This window comes from Equus przewalskii, chromosome 12 (genome assembly GCF_037783145.1).
Source record: "Equus przewalskii isolate Varuska chromosome 12, EquPr2, whole genome shotgun sequence".
NCBI classification, from domain to species: domain Eukaryota; kingdom Metazoa; phylum Chordata; class Mammalia; order Perissodactyla; family Equidae; genus Equus; species Equus przewalskii.
The window spans coordinates 22,235,616-22,251,410 of record NC_091842.1 but is presented as its reverse complement, the minus strand read 5'-3'; the positions used below and the strand labels follow the sequence as shown (position 1 = coordinate 22,251,410).

Below are 15,795 nucleotides of genomic sequence, written 5' to 3'. Positions count from 1 at the left end.
CACTCGTCAGGTGGTGTTCCAGGTGCTGGGGATACAGAGTGAAGAAACTAGAATCTATTCTCATAGAATGAAGATTTGAATGGGAAAGACAATAAAAAGTGAACATATGTGTTAGGCGGTGATAAGAATTATGACAACAAATAAAGCAGATTAGGTGAGTGAAAGCATGTGGATGCGTGTGTGTGTGTGTGTGTGTGTGTGTGTGAGGGCTCTTTTGTTAGACGGGGGGCCAGGGAGACCCTCTGATAGAGTGGCAGGCATTCGAGCAGTGATCTAACTACTCCTAAGATCGATTTCCGCTGAAAATATGGAACATAGGATTCAGCTTTTAGGTTGCAGTGGGGATTGAGTGAGGTGCTAAATTTGAATATACCTGACCAGATGCCTGCAACACAGAAAACATTTAGGAAGTGAAGGTATCATCATTATTACTGTTGTTATTGTTATGGTTATGATTATGAGTTACGATGGTCTGTGAGAACTGAGTCAGAATCAGTGGTCCTTCTACTAGCATCTCAAGGTAACACCTCTACATGAAGAGAAGGAAGAGCTTGGGAAAGGAAGAAAATTGGGGCTTTTTATTTGTTTTTCCATAGTCACAGTAGCATCTGTTGGAGGCTGAAATCTTAATTAACTCAGATAGGGGAGTGTCCCCATTTCTAGGCTTTTCAGCTTGTGATGTTCACAGAGCCAGCAGGGCCACTGGCTGTGTGCCTTAGGGTGGCTGAGTGAAGGAGCCAGGGACTCCTCCCACTGTGGGACGCACGGCTACAGGATGGGGCAGGCCTCGTGTGTGTGGTCTGCGGATGCTCTGGCTGTCTGGTCCTCCCCAAGGGACGGGACGCTTTCACCTTGCTGAGCCACTCCGCTCATCCTCCACAACCTGGCTCCAGCCCAGTTTATTTCATAACTGGCTCAGGAACCTAGACAAACCACACAGTCAGAAGCTAGTGGTGAAGAGAGTGCAAAAATATGTTACTAAGACTAATGACGAAAAAATTGGTCCAGGCGGTGGAAAGAGGCTTCTCAGCACAATAGCGGCCCTTAGTGATCACCACTCTGAACACCTTTGTTTTACAGCTGGGAGAACAGTGCCGTTTATTGCCTTGGCCAAATCTACACAGTGAATTCGTGATGAACTAGGAATCAAAAGTCAGCTCTGCGCTTTTTGAACTGAGGCCCACAAATATCTCAGGGATGATGACTATATTAATGAGGCTAAGCAGGAAGATGGAAATGACTTCAGGTATTTTAAACAGAAGGAAGGTAACAGAGGGAACTATTTACCCAGATGAGAGGGATGCTGAGCAGAGACGTAGGATAAAGAGGTTATGCAGGGATGAGCTACAGCAGAATTGCTGGCAACTCTAGGCTGGAGAGCTCCAAAGAAGAGGCGGTGTTACCAGAGCTCAGGGGCACCTGGCGGAAGCTGGAACCATGGTGGATCTATCCGGGAAGAGCTGACGCCACAGAGATGCACAGCCCGTGCCCTAGAAACCACCGCGTGGAGTAGAAGGGGGCAAATGCCTGTGTCTCCTTTCCCCGTGCTATCCCATGTCCTGCCACCGCCTGCCTTTGACCAAACCCCATAGGAAGCCAGCTTGCCTTAGAAGTGTAGGGGAGGAAAAATAATTTTCCCTCTACCCTTCTAGGTTCTTGACTGAGACACTTCCTGTAATAAAAGACAGATTAACAGAAGAAAAACAAACAGAAGTTTATTAATACATATACTTCCTATATACATGGGAGATAACCAAGAAAACTAAGTAACTCCTCCAAATGGCCCAAGCCACCACCTCAAATACTGTCTCCAGCTATAGACAAAAGATGTTGGGGCAAGAGGAAGGCCAGTTATGAGAGGGTACCAGGAAAAGCACAGAAAACAAGGTAAGGTGGTAACACAGATTTAATTTGCTACTTTCTCCATTGATAACAGTTTCTAGAGATTTTGTCATCTTCCTCTTCGTGGTTCAGAGAGGGAGATTTCCCTTATAAATGTAAATGTCTCCTATGAAAGGCTCACTTTCACTCAGTTTTAAGAGCTTTTCCTGTGTCTACCATTTCTTAAAATAACCAGCTCAAGATAATCCTTATGTCAAGAGGCAGATTTGGAGTGGCATATTCTGCTCCCCTTCAGAAGCCTAGGAAACGCAGCTGCATGGGGGGAAGCCCCACTGAACTACAGAGCAGAGCAGAGCGAGGGCGAGAAACCAACCTGAGAGCAAACAAACCCCAACCAGCAACACAAGAATAATCACTACCTTTTATTGGTCATAAGCTATGCGTTAACACTGCAGAAAGGACAATTGGTACCAAGACCAAGAAGAGAATTCTTCCAGACAATTGACCTAGTTATAAAATCACTGGCGTCCCCCTTTTGCAGCTAGAACACTGAGGCAAGGCTAAGTGACTTGCCCACAGCTGGCACTCATGGGTGGCTGACCTGTGTTTGACCTAAGATCATTTGGATTCCAAAGTTGATGGCTTTAACTCCTTATGGGAAGAGAAGAAGAAACCACAGCCAGTTTTCCAACAGGGCTAATTATATCTGTTGGTAAATACATTAAAATACTAGTTTTCTAGTAAAATAAATATTAATATATTTACAGAGGTGAATCATCAGTCTCTAAGGCTTGTTCTTTCATTTTTTATTAAGGTGTAATTTACACACATTAAATTCAATCTCCTGGTGCGTAGTTTCGTGAATTTTGACAAACACCTACCTTTCGGTAATGAGCACCACAACAAGACACAAACCTCCATCACTCCCCCAAATTCCTCTGCGCCCCTTTCTAATCAGCCTCTCTCCCTCCCCTCGGCCCATGGCCACTCACCCTCTATCTTCTGTCTCTATAGTCCTGCAGCTTCCTGAATATCATATAAACGCAATCATTTAATTTGTATGTTTTCACCCAACATAACGCATAGATTCATAGATTAAAAAAGCATACGACAGGAGACGTTAGAGATGTTTATTGCTGACTGGGGAGGTGTTTGAGCACTCACTCTTCTCTGTCTTTAGAAGTATTTTGTGGGCAAGTTTTAAAAATCCTCTGTGGTTCAGTTTCCTCATCTGGAAAGTGGGGATAATAATAAACATTCCACCTAATGGGCTTGATATGAAGATTAAATAAGTTACTACAAGTAGTAAAGGGCTTAGAACAGTGCCAGGCGCAAAACCATCATCTTGAGATTACTATAATGTTGACGATAATTATTACTACTATTGTTCGTCTTGCTGAATAAATGCTTGGGACACCGTCAAGTTCTGTGGAAATGGCACTGAGCGGGTGATATACTGATTTATAATGAGAAATTTGTATTTAGTCTTTGTTCCATTTCTGATACAGAGCTCCAAAAACTCTTGGAATTTCCTAAGTAATGAGTGACTAAGGTGTCTTTTGATATTCCTAACAAATCCCTTTCAACCACACCTGAGTTTATGTTAATGAGGTGACTTTGGAAATCACTTAAGGATGGGGGCTAGTTGCCCGGGAAACCAATCATGTGATTAGAGGGTTGGAAGCTTCAGCACCCACCTGCCCCCAGCCTCTGGTTGAGTTCAGTCACCAGTGGCCAATGATTTCATTACTTCTGACTATGTAATGAAGCCTCCATAAGCCCCAAAAGGCAGGGTGGGGGGCATTCAGGGAGTGTCCAGGTTGGTGAACACGTGGAGGTGCTGGGAGGGCAGTGCCCACAGTACAACCATGGAAGCCCCACTCCCTTTCTGCAGGCCCTGCCCTGTGCGTCTCTTCCATCTGGCCGTTCCTGAGTTGTATCCTTTTATAATAAACCAGTAATCTAGTAAGTAAACTATTTTCCTGAGTTCTCTGAGCTGCTCTAGAAAACTAATCAAACCCAAAGAGGGGTTCATGGGAACCTCAGATCCACAGTTGGTTGATCAGAAGCACAGGTGACAACTGGACTTGTGATCAGCATCTAAATGGGGGAAGTCTTGTAGGATGAGCCCTTAACCCATGGGATCTGATGCTAACTCCAAGTAGACAGTGTCAGAATTGAGTTAAATTATAGGACACCCAGTCAGTGTCCGCTGAGAATTGCTTGCTGTGGAAAACACTACCACATATCTGGAGGACAGAACTGTTTGGAGTATCGTGTTCAGTGTGAAGGAAACCAGCAGTGTTTTCCCTTCTCAGAGGGATGGTGTGCAGACCACAGGCTGGAGTTTCGGACTTTGCTCTCAAGACTTGGGCCATCTTAGAAAAACTACCTCATTAATGTGAACCTTTCTTTTCTTGTTTACTATTGTGGATAACTGTCGCTGTCTTTCTGCCCAACATCTTTGTCCTCTTCTTCTGGTACCTGATTTTGTACAACCATTCCTCATGTGGTCTGAAGGACTGTCTTGCCCCTGCTCCAGTGTCAGGCACATGACCCAGCCCTGGCCAATCAGAGCTCTGCATTCCTTTCACCACAGTGATTGGTTCGTGCATGGACACATGACCCAGGCCAGGCCAATGAGGATCCTTCCAGGAATTTTGTTAAGAGCTATCAGGAATAAGAGGCTTCATTCTGCTGGTTTTCCTAAACTGCTAGACGATAAGCCAGGAGCTTGTGGTGGCTGTACTTACCATCGTGAGGGAAGACTCCACCTGTGAATAAAATCAATACCCAGGAAAGCAGGCTTGAAATGAGGAGGCGGGAGTTTCTTTGCAGCGCCAAGCACAACTGAAGTCACATGACCTATGGTGTGTCCCAAGGACATAGACCAATAAATTCTCTTGTTGTCGTTGTTGATCTTTTGCTTAAACCAGTTTGAATTAGATTTCTGTCACTGGCAACCACAAGCGTCCTGATTTACAGATCTATGAATTGTGGATAATAATCCCTAATTATGAAGATTAAATGGATTACAGCTATGCATGCTGATTTGCAAAAGCTAAAACATTATACAGATCTTAAAAAATGATAACTATTTGAAATAGTGGAGAAAATCCTTGGGAGTCCTTAGGACAGGGACAGAAGGTGTCTCAGCTATGCTGAAGTAACTAAACAGGTGAGGAGCAGGGCTCACACCTCACACTCTCACCAGTGACTGGGTAAGATGCAGTTAGGATTTTACGAGTGTGTTCAGGATAAATGGACTTCTACATCCTTTCCCCATCACTGTGGTGTCAAAAACCCTTCATGTAGCAAGGGGCAGTTGCGTGTATCACAAAGCATGTTTAACTCAGTAGCTAATGGACAATAGCCAGAGCCGCAAGCTACTGTGTGGCTTTAGATGGTCTCCGACGTTCTCTGAATCTCAGCTTTCTCAGATGTAGTAGAACATGGCAATAACTCCTCTGCCTTACTGCAGGATTGTTCTTTGACTACTGGAGAAAAGAGAGGTGAGAGGACTTTGAAAAGAGTAAATTGTATTTGGGGTTACTTATATCTGTTGGTAAATACCTTGAAATAGTAGTTTTCTGGTAAAATAAGTATTAACATATTTATAGAGGAGAGTGATCAGTCTCTAAGGCTTATTTTTTCATTTGTTATTAGGGTGTAATTTACATATATTAAATTCAACTTTTCTATGTGAGTTATTTTCATATATTTGTACTTAAAGAGGTATCTTTGGGATATAAATATAATCTTTGGAATATAAATGTCCTGAGTGTATGGATTACGTCTTTTAAAAATTAAAAGTTTTTTTGTAATAGAAATACCATATGACCCAGCCATCCCACTACTGGGTATCTATCCAAAGAACCTGAAATCACCAATTCCAAAAGTCCCATGCACCCCTATGTTCATTGCAGCATTATTCACAATAGCCAAGACGTGGAAGCAACCTAAGTGCCCATCAACTGATGATTGGATAAAGAAGATATGGTGTATACGTATATATATACATATGTATACATTATATACATATATGTATTCCATTGTATATATATATATACACATTGTGTATATATACATGTATATATATATATATATACACATTGTGTATATATATATATATATATATATATATATATATATATATATGTATGGAATACTATTCAGTCATAAAAAATGACAAAATCATCCCATTCACAACAACATGGATGGACCTTGAGGGTACTATGTTAAGTGAAATAAGCCAGATAGAGAAAGACAAATACCGTATGATTCCACTCATGTGTGGAAGACAAACAAACACACGGACAAAGAGAACAGATTAGTGGCTACCAGGGGAAAGGCGAGTGGGGGGTGGGCACAAAGGTGAAGGGGCTCACCTATAAGATGACTGACCAATAATAATGTACAACTGAAATTTCACAATGTTGTAAACTATCATAACCTCAATAAAAAAATGTAAAATATATTAAAAGTTTTTTTGTAACACCCTGTGGTGGATTAAAAACAAAAGGCCACAAACGCTTCCCTTCCCTGCGTTCATAGACTTTCAGTGGAGGACTTGAAAATTTATTTCCCTTCCCTTGATTCTGGGCTGGTCTTGTGACTTGCTTTGACCAATAGGATGTGGCAGAAGTAATATTGTCCCAGTTCTGAGCCTAGGCCAAAAGAGACTTTGCAACTTCCCTCCCATTTGGGACTCTACCAGGAGCCACTGAAAGCCTAGGCTGGCCTGCCGGAAGATGCAAAACCGTTAGAGACCCACCCTCTCAGCTGAGCCCATGCCAGGCCAGCAGCTCCCAGCTGACCCAGTAGCTGACCACAGATGGCCAAGTGAGCCCAGGAGAGACGCAAAGAGCCACCCCATTCAGCTCAGTCTAATTTGCCAATCCATGGTAACCAAAGACTGCTGTTTTACGCCACTGTTTTAGAAAGCTGTGTCATATAGCAGAAGCTTACTAATACATACGAGGTAGAGTCAGCAGGTTGTCATGTCTATCACACCGTGTCATTTTACAAGGACAACGGTTTGAGCAGCTCTGTCATTTATTCTCAAGTGACCTTGGGGAACTCATTCCTGCTGCGTCCTTCCACCTTTAAAAGGGGACCAATAGTCAAACTTACCTCTCATGGTTGTGAGAATTGAAAAAATGCAGTCGACGCTGAGGCTGGGTAGTGTCGGCCGAGTTAGAATTGATGACCTTCAAGCTTCCTGGCGAACATAAGGGTCTACATGGATTGTATAACTGCAGGTTATTAGTATTATCCTTATGCATAGAGTAGACAGATAGTCAATACTGATGACACTGTTGGAATAAAACTGCCACGAGCTGAAGTGAAAAGAGATCATTTTCCCTGGGGCCCATTCACAGTGTTCAGACCGGTACTCTGGAGACATTTAGGAAAGAATTGTGAGAAGGTGCTAAGGGGGACCCTCCCCCACATGAACACAAAACTCACAGGGTTCTTGACTCCTGTGTTCAGAGACTACCCAGGAGGCATAGGGAACAGGAAGAAAGGCTGAGGGCAGCTTCTGACCCTGCTTCCACACTTCTTCAGAGGGTAAGGAGTGATTTCAGAGAATTTCCTGGAGCAACTCTGAATCGGGGATGTGGGAAATTCATCACCACTTTGTGAATAGTCAAATGGCAAAGGACCACCCCAGTCATTAATAACGCAACAGCAGTTGCAGGATTTGTAACCCTCCTGTCACAAGGCCTTTATTGGCGCTAATGAGTCAGCTTGCTGTGGTGAGTATGCCAGCCTAGAAAAATTAATGGGGTCAAGGTCTCGAGACCACTTGATGCCTGAGCCTCCCCAGGCCAGTGTTTTTTCTTTTTAACTTTTTATTAAGATTGTGGTAGTTTACAACCTTGTGAAATTTCAGTTGTACATTATTCTTGGTCATGTTGTAGGTACACCACTTCACCCTTTGTGCCCTCCCTCCACCCCCACTTTCCCCTGCTAACTGCCAATCAGTTCTCCTTGTCTCTATGTTTAACTTCCACCTATGAGTGGAGTTATACAGAGTTCGTCTTTCTCTATCTGGCTTATTTCACTTAACATAATACCCTCAAGGTCCATCCATGTTGTTGTGAATGGGACGATTTTATCCTTTTTTATGGCTGAGTAGTATTCCATTGTGTGTATATATATATATATATATATATATATATATATATCCCATATCTTCTTTATCCAGTCATCAGTTGATGGGCATTTAGGTTGCTTCCACGTCTGGGCTGTTGTAAATAATGCTGCGATGAACATAGGGGTGCATGGGACTTTTGGAATTGCTGATTTCAAGTTCTTTGGATAGGTACCCAGTAGTGGGATGGCTGGGTCATAAGGTATTTCTATTTTTAATTTTTTGAGAGATCTCCATACTGTTTTCCATAGTGGCTGCACCAGTTTGCATTCCCACCAACAGTGTATGAGGGTTCCTTTTTCTCCACAAACTCTCCAACATTTGTCACTTTTCGTTTTGGTTATTTTTGCCCAGGCAAGTGTTTTTAATGAAAGTTTCCAGTGCAAGCAAATGTGGCTGGGAAATCAGAAAAAGATCATCTGGGTCCTAGGAAACTCAATCATCCCTGGGATATTTATTCATTCATTCATTCATTCATTATAATATCAAGATGATTGTGGGTATGAATGTGGATGGTGGGACAAGAGCTTGGGCTCTGGAACCAAATTTCTGGAGGCAGAATTCCAGCTCTGCCACTCAGTCGCAGTGTGACTTTGGGCAAGTTAATTAACTTTTCTGAGCCTACTACCTCACCTATAAAATAGGGATAATAATAATAACAACAACAAACAACTCTTTGGGTGATGATGAGGATTAAGTTGTTCTGTATGTGAAGACCACTTAGCATCATGTAAGTGTGCAAGGACTCAATTAATGTCAATTATTCTTATTTTTACTGTACATTAAGATTCTACTGTATGCCAGATTCCATGAGAGGAGGTAGCTAGGCTGTGAGAAACTAAAAGTAAAATGACTTTGTCATCATCAAGTTCACATTCTATACGAAAGGAGTGTTTAGTGACCAAGCAACTAACGGGATAAAGGACCGCCAAGAGTGCAGAAAAGGAGGTAAGTGGGGAGATGTGCTAGGTTAGGACCTCGAGCGTGGATGATCAGGGACAGTCTTTAGCTGAGACCTGAGTCATGAGAAGGAGCCAGTCAGGGAGATGTGGAGAAAGAGAGTTCAAGACAGAAGGAATACGCGTGCAAAGGCCCTGAAGCACGGAGGGGCTGACATCTTCAAAGAAAATGTGGAAACCATGTGAATGGAGTTTAGGCAGAGAAGCAGGATAATAAGGGGCGCCAAGAAGTAGGCAGGGGGATTTGCGGCAACGTGGGTGGGCCTGGAGGACAGGATGCTAAATGAAATAGGCCAGACTCAGAAAGGCAAACTCTGCATGATCTCACTGATGGGAGGAGCCTGAAGTAGCAGGGAGTGGAACGGAGGCTGCCAGGGCTTGGGGGGATGGGGGAATGAGGAGGTGATGGCCAAAGGGTACAGAGTTTCAGTTACGCAAGATAAGTAAGTTCTGGAGATCGACTATACATCATAGCGCCTATAGCTAACAATACTGTATTGTATACTGAAAATTTGCTAAGAGGTTAGATCTTACGCTAAGTGTTCTTATCACCAAAAAAGTAACAATAACGATAATAATAATGACAGTAACAAAAGAGGTGGGAGGAAACCTTGGGAGGAGATGGATATGTCTATGGCTTTGATGGTTTCATGGGTGTATATTTATCCCCAAACTTACCAAATTGTATACATTAAATATGTACCATTTTCCACATGTCAATCCTACATCAATAAAGTCATTTAAAAGAAAGAAAAAAGAAGCAGTCAAGAGACTGTTCCTGGAGGCTACGGCAAAAATCTAAGAATAAAAATAAGTAAAATGGGAATCATTTTTTTTTTAAATGCGTAAGTTGGACATATTCTCTCCAACTTACATGTGCTTTTATTTTATTTATTTACAGTTTACTGGGTTTAAGAGAGTTCAAATAACTTCTGCAAAGTCGTATAGTCCTCTGCTCTTTGCCCTCAACTCTGCAGGTCCTGTGGCGGCTGCTCAGCTTTGTGCCTCATCTCCCAACGATTCCCTTCAGTCTCCCTGGTTTTTACGGCACGCTTCTGGATCTGTACTTCCTATCCTCTGTCACTTCTAGATGATTTCCTATTTGAGCACTAGAGACCAGAAGCCGCAACCGGGAAGAGCTAGTCTTAGAAACGCTAACTCCTCCAACTTCTGTTCTTCTAAAGCTGGTTCCCAGCAACTTCCGCTTATTAGCGCTCTTGGAGGCAAAGAAAGACATATTTAGCACATTACTGAAAGCTCTTCAGGTCTAAGGAGAACCTTCAAGTGCTCAGAGTTTTGTATAATAAGAACACAGAAGCTATCACTGTTGTTCAGGCAAAGGATTAAGGGCATCCACAAGGAATGAGTGTGTGTGTACACCACACATGCCTGCAAAGCTGCAATATCACGGGTGTGGGGAAAACTCGGACAAATTGTATCAGCTTTCTGAGCTTCAGTTCCTCGTTTGTGAAAAGGAATTAAAGACTATGTCTCAATATTCAAGCAACATGCTTATTATGTGCTGAGTACGTGGCAAGAACTCTTCCATTGCACATTTACAAACCTTTTCTACCTTCACATACATTTTTACCTCTGTGTAAACCCAATGAGGCGGGTATTGTGATTAGTCCCATTTCAGAAATGACATTGGAGAAGAGAGTCAAATCAACTAAGCCAAAGTCACAAAGTTAGGAAGTGGCTAAAAGAGAATTCAAACCCAGACTGTCCTCCCCCAGAGCCTCTGTCTGTAATGTGTAGGATTGAGGTTTGGTGCCTCTTCTGTGCTTAAACTCTTTCTTCCCTTTCCATGGGGAATTTGAGTTAGTCATGCAGAATGACTTCTGTGGACCAACTGCAATTATTACAGCTTATTTTTGTTCACTGTTCACTCAGCCAGCACCCTTTAAACTTCAGAGATATACATAAAGAAATATCACCAATAGTCTGATGGAGCTTGGTGTGTCTCTCTTCAGATGGATGTGGTTGACGTACATTCCTCTAGGTCATGGCTAGGCTGTGTAGGGAGAGCAAAAGGAATATTGTTGTGCATCAAAGTATTATCCATAATGCCAATCACGGCATTCACAGATCCTGAACTGGGTTCATGACTTCTGTCCTGACCGTCCCACTCCATCAGAATAAAATTAGCTTCCTTTTGGCTCCCTGCCTCTCAAACGGTTTCTTCAGATGTGGGGATGCTTATCAGCCTCTGAGACCCAAACAGAGGAGCAGCTGTCCAATTGTTTTTGTTCTACTCTTCTATCTTGCTTTGGGAACAGGTTTAATAATTCAGAACTTTATTTCCCTCTGGCTGAGTCCTGCTCACCAGTACAAAGCCATTCTTTGATTCATGATATCGTTTTGGCTAAAACATACTCAATAACTAAACACTGCCTGTTAGTATGAGCATAGCTCAAGTCATTTCCAGAGAAACAATAAACATCTCCAGGGGAAGATTCCCATGAACTTGCTTTGTCTTTCTCATCTCAAAGTTAGACAGCATCAATATACTTAGTCCAACAAAATGCTAAAAATCAGTTTAGAGTTCTAGTCAAAAACAAAGTGGTTCTCATAGCCTCCTCTACCTTTTACTGAAGTTCTTTAAAAGCATAAAAAGTGATGCAACAATTCAGTGGCACTAGAAACTAAGAACATGGTTTATTTATTTATGCTTCCACCTTTTTAGGAAAGGATTCCCAATGGCTTCCAACTGTACACACAACACCACAAAGTGGTACTGATTAAAAGTAGAGTGAAAGTTAATAGATGAATAAGACAGAGAGTGGGCAATAGGACTTGGTATGAGGTTAAAGTGTGGACTATCGTGGTCTGCATTGCAGAAAAGAATGAGGCCAATATTTGACTTTGAGCTTCCTAAGGGAATTTTGACTGTTTTTCCATTACTCGCCATGCCCATGAAACCCATGAAATAAAAACAAGCCAGTTTTCCAGGGGGAGTAAAATCTTCTTGGCACAAAGATCTGGTTGGAATGTGTCCCTGAGACCCTTATAAAGAGGATGTTTGTGATATGAAGAGCAGTGTACCCAACAACACTTTTGTGTTTGTTTGTTTGTTTTTAATAATGATTGTCACCAGTTTGAAGTTATCGCATTGATGCATAATTCTGGAAGAAATAATTTTTCAGGAATCTGTACAACATCGTCTAGGTCCCCAGCAATCTAGAGATGTGGCTTTGTCCAGAAATGTATTAGAAATGGGTGATCAAGTCCCCAAATTTTACTCTGCATAAGGATGATAAAATAGTGATGACCTTAGATATCGTTAAGGCAGATGGTCTCTAGGTACCAGAATCAGTCAAAATAGAATTTAAAGACTTCAAAAGGCAGCTCTTTCTGATAAGCTGCTAGAAGTTTGAATCAAAGTAACGAAATCAGGTAACTAGTTTGCTATTCCATTATTGATCACACTGAGAAAAGACATGGTTGGATACCAAGATAAGTTGAAATCATAAAAAGAGTGATCTGAAGAAAGATTTTAAGCTGCGGAGTAGAGAAGGTAGAGGGACCTATGTGGAGGTTTGCTTCATCTTTTCTTTGAGATAGGGGGTAAGGTTCTCCACGGAGCTGACGCTGAATAGAGCGGGCATAAGAGGACACTAGGCTTGATGGTGTGGGGATGATTTGACAAGTGAAAGACATTTCTTAATGAGATTAAGTAAGGAAAGTGAAATCACAGTGTTACCTTCTTCAACATTTTGTGATGCTCATCGTCAGAAAAACTGAACGCTCCAAGTGATCCAAGTTCAGGAGTGGTTAGAATGTAAAGGGATATTAAAGGAATGACTAAATCCACAAGGCTGTAATGGACAGTTTGGGGATATCTGGCCAAGTGATAAAACTAGAAAGGAAGACATGTAAAGATGGAGGAGATAAAAAAGCATTATGACAATGGAGAGATCTAAGGATTGGACATCCAACAACAAATGGAGTGGTGGGAAAAGACGTTTCAAATAAGAAAGTTGTACTCAAAATTAATGAGCCACCTTGAGAAATTCCCATGAGTTAATGCTAAATAAAATTTACTGTATATAGAACTATATGCATTACAAATCATTATCCATTATGATGATATTCAGAATGAAGATGATGGAGAAGATGGTGACGATAGTAGTGATAGTGATGATGATGGTAGTGGAGATGATGATGGTGATAATGGTGGTGATGGTAGTGATGATGATGATGATGGTGGTGGGGGTGAAGATGGTGGTGGCGGCTGTGATGTTTCTGGTACAATTATGCTCTTCTTGGTGACTAGGGAGAAGATAAATTTCCCTCGACTGTTTCTTGCCTCCATATATTTTATATCTTCTTGGATTCTTCTTGCTCATCACTGCCTTATTGTATGTCTTCTTTTTTTTCTCTTTTGAGGAAGATTAGCCCTGAGCTGACATCTGCCTCCAACCCTCCTCTTTTTGCTGAGGAAGACTTGCCCTGAGCTAAGATCTGTGCCCATCTTCCTCTACTTTATATGTGGGACGCCTGCCACAGCATGGCTTGACAAGTGGTGCGTAGGTCCGCACCTGGGATCTGAACTGGTGAACCCTGGGCACCCGAAGCAGAAGGGGCGAACTTAACCACTGCACCACTGGGTCAACCCCTGTAAAGTCTTGAGAATGCCTTTCCACGCATTTTCTTCTCTCCATCTTTACTGTCATTTCTGAGTCGAATGCATCATAATTTCTCACCTAAACTACTACAGCAATTTCCCAACTGAGCTCTCTGCTTCCAGTCTTGACTTTAGCGTAGCCTACAAAGCCCTTCGTGATGTGGCCCAGCTCTGCAAGCTTATTTTATGCCACTCTGCCCTTTCACAACTAAGCTCTAGCCACACTGTTATCTCTTCAGGTCTCCAAGCAATCCAAGCGTTATCCGCCCAGTGATCTTTCAAAAAAGCAACTTTGACCGTTCTTTCCACTCCTATAACCCCAGAGCCTGGAGCGCCACATGGTCATTGCTAGCTATATTTAGATATATGTATTGAATGAATCAACAAAGTGACAAAGTAAATACTCTCTTTTCTGTGTCACCAATACGTTTCATAGCCATCTCTAATACCGTATTTATGACAGTGGATTATAATTTCATATTTTTGTATCTGTTTCTCCACCAGAATATTAGCTTCTTCAGGGCTGGGACCATGTCTGATTTATTTCCTCTTCCTCAGAGCTGAGGACAGTGTCAGGCAAATAGTATGTACTCCTTACACACCTGAAAAAAATGAATGAAAGCCACTGGAGTTGTGGGATCAGGAGCCTGTGAGATCAGGGTGTCACATGAAGGATCAGGTGTGTCATTGTTAGAGTTGATAAGACGTAACAAGACAACTCAGGGTGGAGGCAATGAACTATGGAAATGAACTTTTATTATGAAGTTGATGAACCCTCTTGTTTTTACCCCAGACAGCCTTACTATATCCTCTGTCTTCCTTAAAAATATCTTGTGTATCCTCTTCAGTCTGTTTGAAACTCTCCTTTCCATATTTTCTCTCTGAAACCAAGGGACAGGCAGAGAAATGACATTTTCTTTGCCAAGATCAATTTGAAGTCCTCAGCAGGAGCTCACATTAATCACCTTCTTAGAAGCTCTCTCTTTCTGCTGCTCAGAAAGACTATTGTCAAAGGCAAAGGGGCCAGGAACTTCATTGATTCCCTTTCCACAGTATATGAATAGGTCCCCTTTATTTAACTAAAGAGGTATATTGTCCAATATCCCTACATTCAACCCTTAATACTTTGAACTCCATGTGGCTCCCTTGACCCAAGACAACAAAAGCATGCAAATCTTGTCTCTAAGCTCATAGAGATAAAGCCAAGGTCACACATTCATTCCCCCATATGGGCCAATTAGCTTTCCTCTATTCAATGAGCCAAAGGAGCCCCATGACTGAGTACCTACTATGGGAAAAGCCTTGTGATAATCGCAGGGAGTGAAGAGATGAATGGCATGGTCTTTTTCTTGGAAAATGTAGCAATATATTGAGGTGGCAGAAAAATGAATAAAGCATCATAACAAAAAGTGTTAAGAGCTCTGATAGAAGGAAGATCTACAAGGCAATTTGGAATGAAAAAAAGAGGGAGATTAGTGGTGTTGGAAGAGGGTTCTCAAGGGGAATTAACATTTGTGTCAGGTCAAGAAGGGTGGGTGACGGTTTTCTAAGCAGCTAAAATAGGAAGAACTTGCAGGGGAAGGGAATATGTTCTGTGCTGTAAGTGTGGAAAGGGACTTGACCATCCTCAACTCATCTTTCCCTGGGACGGGATTAGTCTTGTTGACATTGTTCAAGGACCCCTGGAGCAGTGGGGAAGCTGATAAGAGGGGCAAAGGATACTGAAGGTAAGCCTTTTCCATCTCCCAACCTGCTGAGGGCCTGCCCTTTGGGGATCGACACAGCGCCAGCACCAGAGGGAGAAAGCAGGAGTGGAATTTTATTTTTCGGAACTAAGCCACCAATTACCTATTCCCAATACACTTGGCTACTACAGAGAGGAGAAATGGGGAGAATGCCAAACTTAAAGTGAATGATTCAGGCCTCTTTGCTGAGTCAGCCTAGAACAGCTAACTTTCCCCTCTAGATACCCTTAACCCTACTCAACGGATCCAGCAGAAAAGCAGACCCCCAGACAGAAGCTAGAGAAACAATCCCTAAAATTAGAAAATGTCTCCAGGAGTGGAGGGTTTTAGCATCTGATTGTATATGTGATGTCAGCCTACTACTTAGAGTTTTAGAAGTTACCATCAGAATAGCTTCAAACAGAATACTGTCTGTAGCTACATGATCTGATTGCCACCAATCCAGTTGAAGATATACTGTAAGTA

The 15,795-nt window shown here is 42.2% G+C and overlaps 1 pseudogene; it reads right to left on the bottom strand.

Annotated features, from left to right (window-relative positions):
• Nucleotides 1–13,022: 13,022 nt before the first annotated feature.
• The window catches only part of LOC103563958 (ER degradation-enhancing alpha-mannosidase-like protein 1), a 121,713-nt pseudogene continuing 118,940 nt past the window's right edge, over nucleotides 13,023–15,795 (bottom strand).